The sequence below is a fragment of the Panthera uncia genome, chromosome X (assembly GCF_023721935.1).
Source record: "Panthera uncia isolate 11264 chromosome X, Puncia_PCG_1.0, whole genome shotgun sequence".
Lineage (NCBI taxonomy): Eukaryota > Metazoa > Chordata > Mammalia > Carnivora > Felidae > Panthera > Panthera uncia.
The window spans coordinates 14,012,656-14,029,128 of record NC_064817.1 but is presented as its reverse complement, the minus strand read 5'-3'; the positions used below and the strand labels follow the sequence as shown (position 1 = coordinate 14,029,128).

At 45.2% G+C, this 16,473-nt stretch overlaps 1 protein-coding gene across 3 annotated transcripts in view; it reads right to left on the bottom strand.

Moving 5' to 3' along the window:
• PPEF1 (protein phosphatase with EF-hand domain 1) overlaps positions 1 to 15,605 on the bottom strand; it is a 108,258-nt gene extending 92,653 nt beyond the window's left edge. The window contains exons 1-4 of one of the 3 annotated variants that reach the window (XM_049643545.1): positions 15,446 to 15,605; positions 14,663 to 14,904; positions 10,823 to 10,933; positions 8,848 to 8,934 (exon numbers count right to left, since the gene is read on the bottom strand). The gene's annotated coding sequence lies outside the window, so the exon portion shown is untranslated. Of the gene's footprint in view, positions 1 to 6,620; positions 6,723 to 8,847; positions 8,935 to 10,822; positions 10,934 to 14,662; positions 14,905 to 15,445 lie in introns of all 3 variants that reach the window. The other 2 variants (XM_049643544.1, XM_049643543.1) reach the window with 2 other exon arrangements.
• Positions 15,606 to 16,473: the final 868 nt, after the last annotated feature.

Here is a 16,473-nt window from a genome sequence, read left to right as displayed (position 1 = left end):
TTTCTTTCTTTCTTTCTTTCTTTCTTTCTTTCTTTCTTTCTTTCTTTCTTTCTTTCTCTTTTTAAGGTAGCTCTATGCCCAAGGTGGGGCTTGAACTCAGGACCCCAGAAATCAAGAGTCAAGTGGCAAGCTCTACCTACTGAGCTGGCCAGGTGCCCCTGGGGGGAGTGCCCTTTTGAAACAAGCCAAAACGGATTTTAGTGTCCCTCCTCGTGACTGTTTTGGGTGATGCTGCCTTTATTTTCTTTTGCTCCAAACCAGCCTGATCGAATCTATCTGCATTTCTTGATAGGAACAAGGTCAAAAAACAACTGACTTGGGACCCTACCAGGCACATCTATTTTTCCATTAGCAGTATGCTAAAAGCTTGAAAATTTTGACTCAACTAAAGAAAGAGAAAAATGAACAAAATACCTGAATTATGGAAATATCATTAAAACAATAATAACCTTAATAAACAGATATTCTGATCAGAGCGCGGCCTAATTCTTTTATGTATTGAAATAGTTAACCCTAGTCAACGTTGGGGTATCTCCAAATTTGACAGGCACTTCTATCCGGTCTTTCTTACCTACATCATGGATAAAAAATGTTAACAAGGTCAGCTCCAAGGGCATTCCACTCCGGCCCGTTCTCCAGGGTCCCTAAAGATCCATTACATTCATACTCTCTGAACATATCTGTTCAGTCAGGTGGTAAATCCACCCATTGCAACTATTATCTTATTTATCTATGAGGCATCCTGGGAAATTTTGCTAAAAATTTTCATGAAATTAAGATATATACTTTGACACCTTGACATTCGGGACTATCCCAGCCCCAGAAGAAGAAAACAGGAGGAAGAAGAGAAGGAGGAGGAGGAAATCAGTTTGGCATGATTTTAAATAACAGAATCATAGAAGTTTAAAACTGGGAGAGACCTCTAAAATTACCTAGAAATTGGGAATGCAAACTGGTTCAGCCACTCCAGAAAACAGTATGGAGGTTCCTCAAAAAATTAAAAATAGAACTACCCTACGACCCAGCAATTGCACTATTAGGCATTTATCCAAGGGATACAGGGATGCTGTTTCGAAGGGGCACATGCACGCCCATGTTTATAGCAGCACTGTTAGCAATAGCCAAAGTATGGAAAGAGCCCAAATGTCCATCGATGGATAAATGGATAAAGATGTGGTATATATATACAATGGAGTATTACTCGGCAATCAAAAAGAATGAAATCTTGCCATTTGCAGCTACGTGGATGGAACTAGAGGGTATTATGCTAAGCGAAATTAGTCCAAGAAAGGCAAAAATCATATGACTTCACTCATATGAGTACTTTAAGAGACAAAACAGACGAACATAAGGGAAGGGAAGCAAAACTCATATAAAAACAGAGAGGGGGACAAAACAGAAGAGACTCTTAAATATGCAGAACAAACAGAGGGTTACCAAGGGGTTGTGGGAGGGGGGAATGAGCTAAAGGGGTAAGGGGCATTAAGGAATCTACTCCTGAAATCATTGTTGCACTATATGCTAACTAACTTGGATGTAAATTAAAAAAAAAATAAACATGGTAAAAAAAAAACAAGAAAGAAAAGAAAGCACTCTAAACATTTACTCCTCACAAAAACATTGAGCTAAGTACATTATTATCCATTTACTGATATTCCATGTACCTGAAAAAAAAAAAAGCCTGACCTATAGTAATAAACAATAAACAAAATTTTAAAGAGAAAAAAAATAAAATAAAATTACCTAGAATTTACACAAAGTGCAAGGAAGTCAAGCGACTTGCCTGATGTCATATAGACACCGTGGTCGTCAAACTCTTGCATATTACCATCGCCTGGGGAGCGTTTAAAACTCCCACTGCGCGGACAGCACCACATTAAATGAGCATCTCTGGGGGTTAAGAAATACTGATGCCTGGGTCCCAGCCCCAGAGGTTCTGATGTAATTGGTACCGGGTGGGATTGGGCATCAAGAGCCTTTTAAACTCCCCAGATGATTCTAATGTGCAGCCAAGTTTGATAGTCTTTAATAGAGACGATGTTTTAGCGAACCCATGACGACACCTGAGGATCATCACATTTTCCTCTAAATGCTTTGACTCCATCTGTTTGGAATAAAATTTTTCCAAAGGTCATGTCAATCTTATAAAGCCGTGGTTTCGGGCGTCTTATTCTTTTCTCCTTTTTGAAACTGGAGTGCTATTTACCCATCACCTGCCTTCTCTCCATACTTAGAAATTTCTTTCAGGTTCTCTGCAGCACCTATGAGAACACATCTACGGGGGCCCTTCATCACCGTTTGAAGTAGTTCATCTCGGCCTGGTGACCTCCTCCATGTGCCTAGGTCAGTGCTCTCCAACGTAAGTATCATAAGACTCGCCAGGGGGAGGTTATTAAAAAATGAAGACTCAAGCTTTACCACCAATACTCAGATTTAAGCAGTCTGGCGGGCCTGGGAATCTGCAATTAAAGTGCAGCCTCCAGAGGCACCTGGGTGGCTCAGCCAGTTAAGCGTCTGACTTCGGCTCAGGGCATCATCTCACAGTTTGTGTGTTCGAGCCCCACATCGGGCTCTGTGCTGACAGCTCAGAGCCTGGGCCTGCTTCGGATTCTGAGTCTCCCTTTCTCTCTGCCCCAACCCTGCTTGCTCTCTCTCTCTCTCTCTCAAAAATGAAATAAACATCAAAAAAAAAAAAAAATTAAAGTGCAGCTTTCAGGGGACTGTGACACAGGCACTCCCAGGTCTCAGTTTGAGAAACACTGCTCTCCATATCTCCCTTGGGCTTCGCGTCCATCTTTATGGTATTTATTCTACTCCTTTTTGTGAATACATAAGAGTAGGGCATTGAGCAGGCAACACTGATGCAACGATAAGAAGTGAGATATTTCAATCTTGATTTTCTTTTTGCAGAAAAAACATAAAACAGTATCTCTCCAAAGGTATTTGGTTCTCAGCCACCCCTCAGTTCATGACACCACAAACAAAATTCCATGTAAAATTCACTAGAAGCTAAAGAGCACCAGACTCGAGTATGTTTCTGTCAGACTGTAAGATCCCACGGGTATCTTTCTTTCTACGTACTCCTCCTTGAACCTCTGGCACCTACACAGTGCCTTTCACACAGCAGGTGTTTGAGAAATGCTAAATGAATTAATGGAGATTTCTAAGTCAGACTCCTTTAAAAAAATGAATTGCTGAAAGTCATTATTGGTCTGTGATTTGCTGCAGATACATGCTATTCGAATATATAAAAGCCTTTTATTAAACCAGAAAATGGGTAGTACTTAGACATTCCTTTTTAAAGAAGATTTTAAAATCATGATGGAGAAAAAACTGAGGATTGTTCTAGAATTCTTTGGTTATTAGGAAACAACCTGCTGTTCGAATTTTTACCTTATTAAGTAACAATCACTAAGCGAATTATTCTCAAACTGTTTTTCTCCTTCAGGTAACAGGTAAAACAAACAAAAAAGCTCCTTTCAATGCTCACCAAAACAAGAGGTGGCTAAGGCCAGGTGCCACTTTTTACTCCCACACTCTGTCCAAGCTAGACTGCCATCATCCACTCAAAGGCAGAGAGGAAAACAAGTTTTTAAGCAGTGTAGTTACCTTTGAGGACATCTTTAGCTGGCTGTTAAGCTGATAAAAATGATTTGGGGATTTTCCATTATTTGAGAAAAATCTAAGTTTCTTCCATTTCTGGCCCTCTGTCATCACTAGAAAAGCATTTAGTGTGCTAAAGAAGTCTCTGGAGAAATGATTCCCTCGGGCCTGAAAGGGGTCCTCTGGCTCAGGAGGTGGGGAGTTTCTGAGGGTTCACAAAGACCCCGGAATGCCATGGTCAGTGACATGTACCACTGAAAAGGTAGATCTCGGCAAAAAAAAAAACCAGCTTGAAACCTTCCCAGAGCGGCTGCCCCTACCAATAGCTATTCGCCAAAGATGGTTTTAAAGCACAAACATGAAACAGTGACTCATCACTGGCGCTCACTTATAATCTGCGAAAGAAAAGGCTTCTAAGGCTTCTGCTAAAAGGCTTTTACTGTAAGTGGGGGCAGCCAGGGTAACTGAAGGGCAGAACTGTTTGAGATCCGGCTCTCTTCATCCCACTTTTCACTTCCCAAGGTGAAAACACAAGAAAACAACAAGAGATGGCCCTTGGAGCCAACCTAACCTCGGCCATTAAGCACCCTCCAAGAGCTAGCCCGGCCTCCCCAAGTTGTTCTTATCCGTTCTGAACTTTATTGTATTACCAAGCGCATTCTTATTGGACTCCCACATCTCAGCTCAGCCACCTGGGCCTTGATTCTGCCTCTGGCCTTCTAGATTTGAATGGCGTGGTTACCCATGCTCAAAACTCAGCCTTTCTCAGAGATGCAGCCTTTTATGAGAAATTCCTACTCTAGTTCCGGCCCTGCGGAACCCAAACCCGGAAGCCATAGTCATTCAACCGGCACCACACCCCCAAGCCCAAAGTGGGAGTTCAGTTGGCAGGTCTAATTCTTCCCCCGGGTTCATTCTCTCCAGTATTCATCAAAAACAAGCGTTCTGTAGCCTGATGTCTGTGGCCTAAACATAACCAAGGGGCACAGAGTGGGGCAGAGGAGTCCTTGGCAGATGGCCCTAGAGAGGCCCCTTCCAGCCCAACCTGTGCAGTGGAACACTCTAGCGTTTCCTCGTGTCCAGGCTCTCGAATGAATAAGGGGCAGTCTGTGAGCCCAACCTGGTGAGTCTTCCTCGCTCTCATCAGATGAAAGGATAAGAAGAGGGAGCAAACTACACTGACCACCAGAAGGTGTCTGAAGGCATGTGGTACCATATTGACAGGATGGGAAGCAAGGGGCAGCTTGGCCTGGTGCCAGGTTTTCCAAAATATGTCTGTGGGAGAGTAGTTCTCTGTGCTTTAGGATTCCGGGAATAAGACAAAAAAGGCCCCACGGTCAAGTAAGACAGATTTCCTGACTGCAGGATTCCTCACGTCCCAAACAGCCTCGCAGGGGACAGCTTTTGAAGAAAAGCATCTCAAGAGTATATACTGTTCCTAACTGCTTGTTCCTAACTACCTACTGATGGCTCAGTAGAGCCTGGGGCTTAGAAGTCACACAAACTGGCTGGCTCAGTCATAGGAGATGTGACTCTTTTTTTTTTTAATGTTTATTTATTTATTTTGAAAGAGAGAGAGAGCCTGCGAGCAGGGGAGGGGCAGAGAGAGGGGGAGAGAGAATCTTAAGCAGGCTCCGTACTGTCAGTACAGAGCCCGACACGGGGCTGGATCTCACCAACCATGAGATCATGACCTGAGCGGAAATCCAGAGTCGGATTCTTAACCGACTGAGCCACCCAGGCGCCCTGTGCAGGCGACTCTTAATCTCAGGGTCATGAGTTCAGGCCCCACACCGGATGTGGAGCCTACTTTAAATAAATGAATGAATAAATGAATATTAACTTTTGTAAAAAAAAGAAGAGGTCAAACAAACCAGAGTTTAAATTCTCAGCTAGTCATTAATTCCTCTACACCTCGCTTTTCTCATCACAGGAGTAATAATGCCTACCTTACAGGCTTGTACTGAGGAGCTCAGTGGTGGGGGGAAAAAAAAAAAAAAACCAGTTTGAACAAAAAGCAATTCTTCTTAGCTGATGAGTCAGGAGGGGTCACGCACTGGTGGGTGCCCGCCCCGCTAGGAGTGCTGAAACGGGACTGTGTTTGCTCAAATCTCTTCCTTCAGAATGCTTGGTCTGGGACCTCCCAGAGACTAAAACCCTGGGGCGTCTGCTCCTTCTGGGGGTAACTGTAGAGTCATAAGAAATGGCCTTTTTTTTCCGCTGAGAGCACAAAGACCCGAAAGCATGCTATGCCGGTAATAATAACAATGTAGCGAAAATCACTACTATTTGCTAAGGACCGCTATTTACCCAGCACAGTGGGTGCTTTCTATTTCTATTATTCCAGTCAATCTTAACAGCAACTTTTAAGGTAGTATCATCACCCCCATATTACAGATGAAGAGCTGAGACGCAGAAATTAAATATTGTACTCCATGGCACAGCTGTGTAGGAGCAGCGCCGAAGACCCATTCTGTGTAATAATTAAAGAACAAAAGTGTCCACGAAAAGGTCGGCTACCCCTTGGTGGCAGATCAAATCCGATCAGTCTATGCAAGCACTAAATCACTCAGGAGAACTCTCGACCATCGCAAGGAATTCTGTTTCCCTTTCTTGCAGAGAGATACAAGAGGCCAAAGGGGCTCAGAAGATTTCTGAACACAAAGTTGTGGAGCGGGGTTCGGGGACTGCCCCCGCAAAGGGGCTGGAAGGGTTTCCCAAAGTATCTCTTCCCTCATTTCTAGTCCTCACCCGAGTGACCGCAGAGTTTTTCCAAATATCGCGCTCATTTGAAATAGGCTGCGACCCTTCCCATTGCAAAGTCAGCTGTACATCCTTTTAAGGTGATGACAGCCGACTGGGAATCCAAATCTTTGAGAAAAATCATTCCGAGAAATTGCAAAGCAACAAAACAAACTGTAAGGAGCGCATGTTTCCTGTCCCGTTGCTACCCAATATATGTTTATAATGTAGACTTCCGCTTGCTCAAAATACCCGAGAACAAACAAACATATTACCTCTTTCTTCCGCTTGGCCAATGCAGAGGTTTTTCCTCACCCTGGGTGTTTCAAGAGAAACAAACACAAGAAAAAACCTTGTCTACGAGGGGGTGCACTGGTCTGAAAGAGAAGAGGTACAATCCCAGCTCTCTCTGGAGCACCCTCCCCCCACCAACACACGCGCACACACACGTGCAAGCACGCATGCATTCACACAATCTGCAACTCACATCTCTGCAGCTCTCTGCAGGGAGAACTCTTGCTGAAATAAATCAAGAAATAAACACACATGCGCACACACGAAGAAATAACTCAAACAGGCCACGGCTGCTTTGCCTTTCAGCCTGGAAGGCGAGCTCGAGTCAGAGATCCCGGAGAGAGGCTGGGTTGGCCCGTGAGCCACAGCCATCTGCCCCAACCCTGCCCCGGGGGAGATAAAGGGAGAACACTCGAGTAATGGGCTGCGATCACATGACTGCTTCCGAGGGGACCAGGCTCTGTACAGGCAGGACCAGGCCGCTGTTTGCATACATAATCTGCATCGATACAAAATACACAATGAATTTTAAAGAAGGGCAGAAAAGCATTCAGTGGCTCTTTAGGATAACTGAGGATGACTTTTAGGCAACATTACCGTAACCCGGGTATGACCGAGAGAAGTGGAAACACTAAACATTCCTCCTTAGGGCTCGAAAAGGCACGGGCTTAAGGGAGCGGCCTTGGCTGCTGTGCTGCAAATGCATTTACATGACAGTTTTATTCCTCTAGCTATTCTATTAGCTGCTTGACGGAAAACCTATCTGTGAAAGAGAGCTTCGCCTCCCTTCATCAGCAGAAAGGAAATTGAAAGTTGACCTGTCATTTTGCTGAGCTCGCTGAGGAGGGGGAGGAGGAAGACCCATTTGAAGAAGCAGGTGCCCATATCAGTACCGGCTGCCACCAGCCACAGTTCTGTCGGCTTTCGAGGCAATGCAGCGGATTCTGGCTCCCAGACTCTCATACTGACGGCAGCTGCACCCACAGCAATTTTCCTCCCAAATTCTGCCTGGCTGGTTACACGGCATATGCTGTTGAGCTTCCCAGCCTTGGGCACTGCAAGCTAGGATTTAAAGGACTCCGGCCAAGATCATATCATAACCCCACCCAAGCTGCTCTTTAGCCAATTCCTCTCTGCGATCGAGAGCCATAGGAGATCCAGTAAAGTGGTTACCTAAGCTTGCTATTTAATCTAATGGAGTCACTTTAAAAATCACTGGAAAGGCAGCTCTGGGCTTCTGCACTCCTATTAGCATATTAAATATTATCAGAGGGCCTCATTATGAGGCAATACAACCATACAGGTTTCCATGGTAGGGACTCCAAGACTAAGACCTAATGAGGCTGCCATACACAGTATAAATGACAGCGTAATTACCCAGGCTCTCAAAAGATAGTGGACAAAGTCACTCTACGGCCACTGTGTTTCCGGCCAAATGCCTATTCAATCCACGGTGATTAAACGATGGCTGTGTCTAGATACGGTTGTTCAAATGTCACCGCTTCTATGTGAAGCCTTTCCTAAATCACCAAAGGGGAGTTAGGCAGTCTTTTCTTCTGGTTCCACAAGCTCTGTGCGTGCCCACTTACAGAGCTTCCCAAAGTGCGCTACAATTTGTCCTTTTACATGCGAAATCCTGAAAGGGAGGGATCCATGTCATTCCTCTTGGCATTCCCAGCCCCAAATGCCTAAGAGGTACTCACCAGATATTTGTCTAATCGCAGAAAGAGAGGAAAGGAGGGAAAGAACTCGTGGTGTAGGTGGCTATTTTAATGGCCGGCCCCTGGACCATGAATTGCATTGGCTGTAGCCTTTGTGTGATCTGTCTGAAACTCAGAATTTGCTTAAAATGAAGAATTTCACCCTATTTTCCCACTGTACAAAGAATGCCAAAATGGGACTCGGAGCACCACAAAGAATCTTATAGCCAGCCAGCCTCCACTGTTGAACGAATCAGCACTGACATATGTGAACAGTAATGATAATAATGTGTATTGAGCGTGTGTACTAGGTTCTAGGCACTTGTTAATTTGACATGTGTTAATCTTATTTAATCCACACACCATCCTATTATCCCTGTTACGCTTTAGGAACTCTAGCCCGAAGTCAAACAGCAAATGAGTGGCAGAGCTGGGATTTGAACCCAGGCACTTTGATTCTGGAACTCCTGCTTATGATACCCTTACTCTATACTGCCTCGGTCAGCACCTTATGTGTTGGCAAAGTGAAGGTTCCAGCCTCTTCTCAGATGCTCTGTGACTTTCCTCCAGCTGAGCAGGGATGTGTTCTCCCGGCCTGAAAACAGAAAAAATAATCGGCAAAGTAATGCTAACAGTTTTAAACTCACTCGTTAACAGATTTGTACCCCTCACAGTCAAGGGTGATTTCTCTCTCAGTGGGCACATCATCCTATGAAAACAGCCAACAGGAAAGGTGAGGGTTCACTTCCCCCCTAGGAAAAGGTCAACTAAGATGGCCTGTGCTCTTCAAGTCAACACATCGTCATCGAGCCACCCCTACGTGGCAGATACTGTGCTGAAGGATGGAGACGTAAATGGCGAACAAAATGGACATGATCAGGTGAGGCAAACACACAGGTGAATAAGTCATCAAAATAAAATCACAAATTACAATCTTTCTCTCATATCAAAATATAAACACCGGGCATCTAAAACAGTGCTAGGCACAAAACAGTTCTTTATTACACGAATAAATGAAAGCAAATCAGTATGATAGGATCTCTAGTAGGACAGCTGAGGGGCACAGAGAAAGAGCCCCATCCCCAAGAGGGGGATAGAGGAAGGCTTTCTAAAAGAAGTGATGCTGGAGTGCCTGGCTGGCTCAGTCAGTAGAGTGTGTAACTCTTGATCTCAGGGTTGGGAGTTCAAGCCCCACGTGAGGCATAAAGTTCAGTTTAAAAATAAATACATAAAAGTAAAGAAAAATAAAAGAATGATGCCCGGCCCTCAGGCCCTAATGACCCAGCAGTCAACCAAGGAGAAAGGAGGTGAGGGAGAGAAGAGGCAGACAAGAGGGACGCGTATTCTTGCGCATGGGCGTATCTTACAGTACTTAACAAGGATGTGAAATGGGAGAGGGAAAACAAAAATCAGCACGAACGGAGTTCCGAACACGGCCATTAGACTTACAAGTGGGTAGAGAAAAGTGCCCGTCTGCTATGACTGAACAATGGCAGCCTCTCCAGCTCTACAGGCTGGACTCCCCTCTTTCGTGGCTGTCTGTCCTTCCTTCCTCACTTCCCCATTTCCCTACTGGGTTTGCCTTCACCTCCCAAGTAGACGTAGTCTCACATGCTTGGCTCGCGGTCTGCCTCTGAGGGAACCCAAGCCAGGACATTCGTCTAGTCTATGGCGGCAGCAAGCTACAGAAAGAGAGGAACAGAGAGGGCTGATTACCTCACAAGGGAGAGACTGAGCGTTGCAGGCAAGGCTCCCCTACCTCGCAAGCCTCCTGACGTTGGCCACACTGCCATCTTCTACCAAGGAGAAGTAATGCTAATGGGCAGCTCCTCTTACTGGTCATGACACACACTGAGAATATGCTGGACTCGAGACAGAACAGCTGGGTTTGGGAAGAGACTGAGGAAAAAAAAAAAACCACCCGATGTGTGCAGATCTATCGGGTGGTGAGTACTTAAGGTGTCTGTCCACGCATGGCCCCTGATACCGCAACGCCCGATAGCACTCCTTTGGACGGTAGAAAGCAAAATACTGGAACTCACATTTTTACCTATTTTTAAACTCCTTTTGAATTTCCTGCCTTCACGTGTGTGTGGCAATGTAGACAATATACGAGTTCGGTAGTATCAGTTACAAATAAGTTAGTATGCCTGTATGAGGCGTCCAGTCTCAAAAAGCTTTTACTGTGACCGGTTCGTGATCAAAAACATTCAAAGAATCTTGATTTCGAGAGCCTACTTCCTTTTAAAGAGCAGGAAGGAACACCAAGCGGTTTCACTTTTCAATAAAGAGAAAGGACTGAGCATATTTCCAGGGATGAATTTTGGGTATTGAAAAGCCACGTTAAGTAGGAGAAAAGAGAGGCCAGATTTGGCACGTCATCAGAAAGTCATTAAAAGAAATTAAAGGTGGGTTACAATTCACTATCCAGGGAAAGAAATTCCTAAAGGTCAGTGCTGGCCAGATGTATCTGTTGGGGTCACCTGGTCAGCAGCCACAATGACAGGCTGGAACAGCTGTCATTATGTGTTGAAGTTTACAAGTTCGGCTTTGAAAAGGCTCCATCTTGGGCACAAAAGTTGACCTTTCCACGGCTGTAATTTAACAAACAGAAGATTAGTAAGTATGAAAATTTAAATTTTGACCACTGCTTAACCTAACCCTAGCTTGGTCTGAGATAGCTTAAGTTGAAAACAAAAAACAGGGGTGCCTGGCTGGCTCAGTTGATGGAACATGCGACTCTTGATCTCGGGGTTGTGAGTTCGAGCCCCATTTTGGGTGTAGAGATTACTTAACAAAATAAAATCTTTAAAAAAACAAAACAAAACAAAAATAAACCTCTTTGAATTGACCCTGAATGTTCAGAAATCAAATCAAAAAGCTTCACGGAGAGTCGTGGTCTGGGCAGAATAAGGACACTCTCCCCACTCGACCTGTCTCTCCTGCAGAAGGAAGCTATAAAAAACCTGGGCAGAATCCACGGAGCAGCTATTTGAGGACTGCGGCAGGCAGACCCAAGATGGCCCCCAATAATCCCCGCCTCCTGGTATTCACGCTCTTGTGTAATCCCTCTCCTTCAGTGTAAAGCTGGATCTAGTGACCGACTTCCAGTCAATAAAATACAGCAAAGGTGTTGGGCCATTGCTTCCGTGACTAGGTTATAAAAGATTGTGACTTTCTGTCTTGCTAGCAGACCCTCTCTATTGCCTTCACAACTTGTCCGCTTTTGAGGAGGTAAGCCACCACGGTGGAGAGGCCTATGTGGCAGGACTGAAGGAAGTCTCTGACCAAAAGCCAGCAAGGAATGGAGGCCCTCAGTCGGACAGGCCTCAAGGAACTGAATTCTCCCAACAACCACTTGAGTTTGGAGGTGGACCCTTCTCCAGTTGAGCCTTACAACGACTGTGGCCTAGCCGACACCTTGATTACAACAGCTTGTGAGGACCCACGGAAGCCACGCCTGGATTCATAACCCACAGAAGCCGCGAGATCATAAGCGTGCACTTTAAGCTTCTAAAGTTTTTGGTAACTTGTTGCGTAGCAATGAACAAGTGACACAAGGACCCTGAAAAGTCAGCGGCAGAAGGAAGACTGAAGAAGATGATCAGAGTTTGAAGCACCACAAATTGGTACCATTTTTTCCCCCCGTGGTTCCCCTAGACTGGATTTGAGGAGGCAGAAATTCAAAGGGCAGCCACTGCACACCCATTAGGAGAGTTAAAGACAATTTAATAATACCCAGCACTGGTACGGAGGGTGTGGAGCAACGGAGACTCTCACGCTTTGCTGGTGAGAATGCAAAAGGGTACGTTTACTCGGAAAAAGGGTCTGGTAGTTTCTTATGAAGTCGAACACACGCCCGCCTTATGACATCACAAGCCTACCCCCAGGCATTCACTTTAGAGAAATGAAAGCTTACATTCACACGAAAGGCCTGTACCAACAGGCTCATGTCGTCCAATACTAAAAACAGCCCAAAGGGCCTTCAGGGGGTGAATGTATACACAAACCGTGGGGCAACTTAACAACCAAAAGGAGATTATCGACACGCACAACCTGGATGAGTCTCAAAGGCGTTATGCTGAGTAAAAGAAGCCGGCTTAAAAGACCACATACGTTGCTATGACATTCTCAGAAAGTCAAAACCACAGTGATGGAGAACTGCTCCGTGGTTGCCAGCGTTTCTGGGTGCGGGAGGGTGTGAGTACAAAGGGGTGGCAAGAGCCAGTTTGGGGAGGCAGTGTTCCGTATCCTGATTGGGGTGGTGGTTACACTAACCTATCCATGCGTCTGGATTCACAGAACTGTACGGGTCGATTTCACTGTACACGAATTTAAAATTTTTTAAAAAGCCTCAGAGTTGGCTCTGGTCTAGTGCCTTAGGGTCTGCAAGATATTAAAGTCCCCACGGACTGATTTTGCCAAGGGCCTCCCTAAATCACAGCCAGAAGCAGCGTCTTCCTACAACGAACCACGAGCACTAAGGAAAACGCTTGCTCTTCCCTCTGACTTCACTTGTAGCTCTCCACCCAGGGGCAAAACTCGAAAAACAGAGATCCCCGTGAGAAAACATAGCCCATCCATTCTCTATTCGACAGGTACTTCCCGAGCGTGTTCCAGCTACGAGGCAGGGATAAAAAAAAATGAATACGTTCTGATCCATTTCCCTTCCAGGTTCACAACTGAATGAGGGACACGGGTCTGTCCACAAATAATTTCAAGACAGGAGGCACAGGTACAGAGATATGCCCACGTACCGCTGGAGTCTAGAAGGATATTAGTTCTGCCAGGGCAAGTGAGGAAAGACTTCACAGAACGTGCAAGATGGGAAAAGGCAGTCCAGGGAACATGGGAGCGCGTTATATTTGAGTAGTGCTTCCTGAGACTAGGGGACAGGGGGTGTGCAAAGCTGAGGATGGGGAGGTAGGTTGGTGCCAATCATAACAAGGAACTCAGGGTTTTACTCATCGGTCAGGGATTACAATTTCGAATGCTTGCATGGGCTGGGGCAGATAATATAAATGAACAATACAACCTAGGTGGAAGTGATGGAACATTCTAGAGAGTTTTTTTGCCTAAATGAAGCAGCTGCTACTTACCGGTAGCTCCCTCTTAGGCTGCCATCCAGAAATCCTGGCCCAGCGCTGCCCGCTGTAATTTTTCGAGAGAAGCTGAACATATTTTTATGTAAAAATCTCCCTATTTTTAAATGTCACAATGGGTCTATTTCTGCAAATTTAAGATGCCATCGATTATCAGGTACATCATTGTTTTATGTACCAATAAGAAAGAAAAAAGCCACCCATCAAACCATGACACCCCATCGATTTTAACACACATTCCAATCTCAGAGGTGCTAAAGTGTGAAAAACATGTACATCTCAGAATCAATGAAATGCAGTGATTCTCATCTTCTCAAAACACTGTACAGACTCCATGGATTCGGTGGGAGGCGGACAGACTGTAAACTCGGTTTAAGTGAAGGGAAGCCTGAGGGTAATCTGATCAGATTCCGGCTTCAGGAAGATCACTCTGAGGGGCCGATGATGATGAACTGGGGAAAAGCCAGCCACAGGAAGACCAAGGAGGAAGCTCCCGCAACACCCCAGGAGATGCTAAGGGCTGGATTAAAGCGGTGGCAGTGGGGATGGAGAGGAGGGGCCAAATGTGAAAGCTATTCCGGTAATAAATCCCACAGGTCCCAGCCTGGGTATAGGAAGTGAGGGAGGCAGAGGCATCAAGAATGATCCCGAGGTTTCGAGTCTGAAATCAGAGATGCATGAATCACTCCTTCAATATTTATTGGGTGTCTACCATACGCCAGGCATGACACTGAGTGCTGGGTAAAATGGTGGACAAGACAGACACGGTCCCTGCCCTCTTGTCACCTAGTCTGGTGGACAATGCCATCAACTGTGGGAGAGTATTAACGGGGACAAGGGCAGGACGCGAAGGGGAGGTGGAGAAAAATAACCAGTTCAATTGTCCCATCGGCAGCAGAAGCCTGGGTTTAGGGCCCAGGAAATAAATCAGGTCTGCAGATTTGCATTAAGAGGTCGTCAGGTTACAGATAACGACTGAAGCAATTAGAGGGGATAAAACAGCCAGGGAGAGCTTGTAGAGAAAGAAGGCAAGACGGGTAAAAGCAGAAGCCCGTTTAAAGGAAATGAGGAGGAGGGGGAGGGAACAAAGGAGACTAAAAAAGGAACGATCTGGAAAGGAAGAGGCCCAGGAGAGAGGGGTATCTGCAAACCAAGGGAGACGGGTATTATCATAGAAGCCAATATACTTTTATCTATCATTACTGAATAGAAGTAATTTACCTTGGCAATGTTCAATTCAGATCCTTCAGAGTTAGGGGTGTCTTGCACGAATGCCAAGTAGGCTTATCAGAACCGCTTCTTATTTAGAGTTGTGATATTTTTAAATATTGCCACAATCTGTTCCTTTAGCTTGTATGTGCTTGCGTTTTGCGTGTATCTCAGTTTGACATCTAGCATGAGTCAATGGCAGAGTAATGGTAATTTCTTACTTCTCCTTATTTTCCTTCTTCAGGAGCTATAATCTGCCATTTGAAGACAAAAATAAAACAAGAATATACATTTATGCAACTCCCTTTCATACCAAAGCGCTGGGAATTGGGCAAAACTGATCTAGGCACACAGCGGAGTCCCCTCGCAAGATCATCGTGAGGCTCGCGGCCCAGAGCTCTGTCACAGGTGAGCCTGTGATGTGGTAAGGTCCTCTGGTCCTCTGGTCCTCTGGAATTGTTCAGAAAGGTCCTTCGTTCCATTGGACAGGAAACAAGGCCCAAAGAGGTTGGGTGGCCTCCCCAACATTACAGTCTTACGATTTGGTGAATACTACTCCTCCTACATCAAGGTGACCCAATTCTACCCTATAAAGATAGCCCCAATATAAATTAAAGTATGTAAATTATATGAAAGTATGTAAAATATATATTAAAGTATGAAAACCTCCATACACAAAACATAAAGCCTACAAGAGTTGGCGAAATAAACAGAGGAAGGAGGTTAACTTTCAGCCACACGTTCCATGCCAACCCAGATTTCATTCAACTCATCTGCTCCATTAAGAGTTCTTACCCTTCTCTCCAAGTCCCGTCAGTTCTATACGGGTTCAAGGAAAACAGACTCCTAGATCTTCACTTTGTTGGCCACTGAATCTTTCAGCCTGACCTGCAGGCTCAGGACACAAGCCATTGTCACACTTAAAGGTCTTACTTAGAGAGAATTCCTCAGCCTCATCTGGAATTTTCCAGAGGTAGATTCTAGAATGACTCTTTAATAGGTTGTCCTGGCAACCCCACAATGTCAGATGCAAATATGACAGTACCTGCCAACAGAACATGAAGAACACAACCTGGATGAGAGGACCACTTCCTGTTTATTGGGAAGACGGCTTCCAGGTTCTTCGAGCTTTCTTTTTGCCACCATTTGCCTCGCTGTCAACCATTTTTGTGCTTATGAACACAGGAAACAAAGAACAGTTGGTTTCCTGGAGGCGCGCTGAAACTGTTAGCTAAAACAAAGCCTGGGAAAGATCCATGGCTTTCTTTTCAAAACCCTCACTACTGGGGCGTCTGGGTGGCTTAGCTGGTTGAGCGTCCGACTTCGGCTCAGGTCATGATCTCACGGCCCGTGAGTTCGAGCCCCACGTGGGGCTCTGTGCTGACAGCTCGGAGCCTGGAGCCTGCTTCCGATTCTGTGTCCCCTTCGCTCTCTGCCCCTAACCCACTCGCATTCTGTCTCTGTCTCTCTCAAAAATAAATAAACATTTAAAACAATGTAAAAAAAAACCTTGCTACTATTGCCTGAGATGACCAAGTGCTCTTTGTGAAGCCTTTAGAAAAGTTTTTAGGGAATTGTCTTTAAGAGCACTTCTTCTTTTTTTTTTTTTAATATTGAAAATCTTTTTTATTTTATTTACTTATTTTTTTAAAATATGAAATTTCTTGTCAAATTGGTTTCCATACAACACCCAGTGCTCATCCCGACGGGTGCCCTCCTCCATGCCCATCACCCACTTTTCCCTCCCTCCCACCCCCTCAACCCTCAGTTTATTCTGTTCTTAAGAGTCTCTTATGGTTTGCCTCCCTCCCTCTCTAACTTTT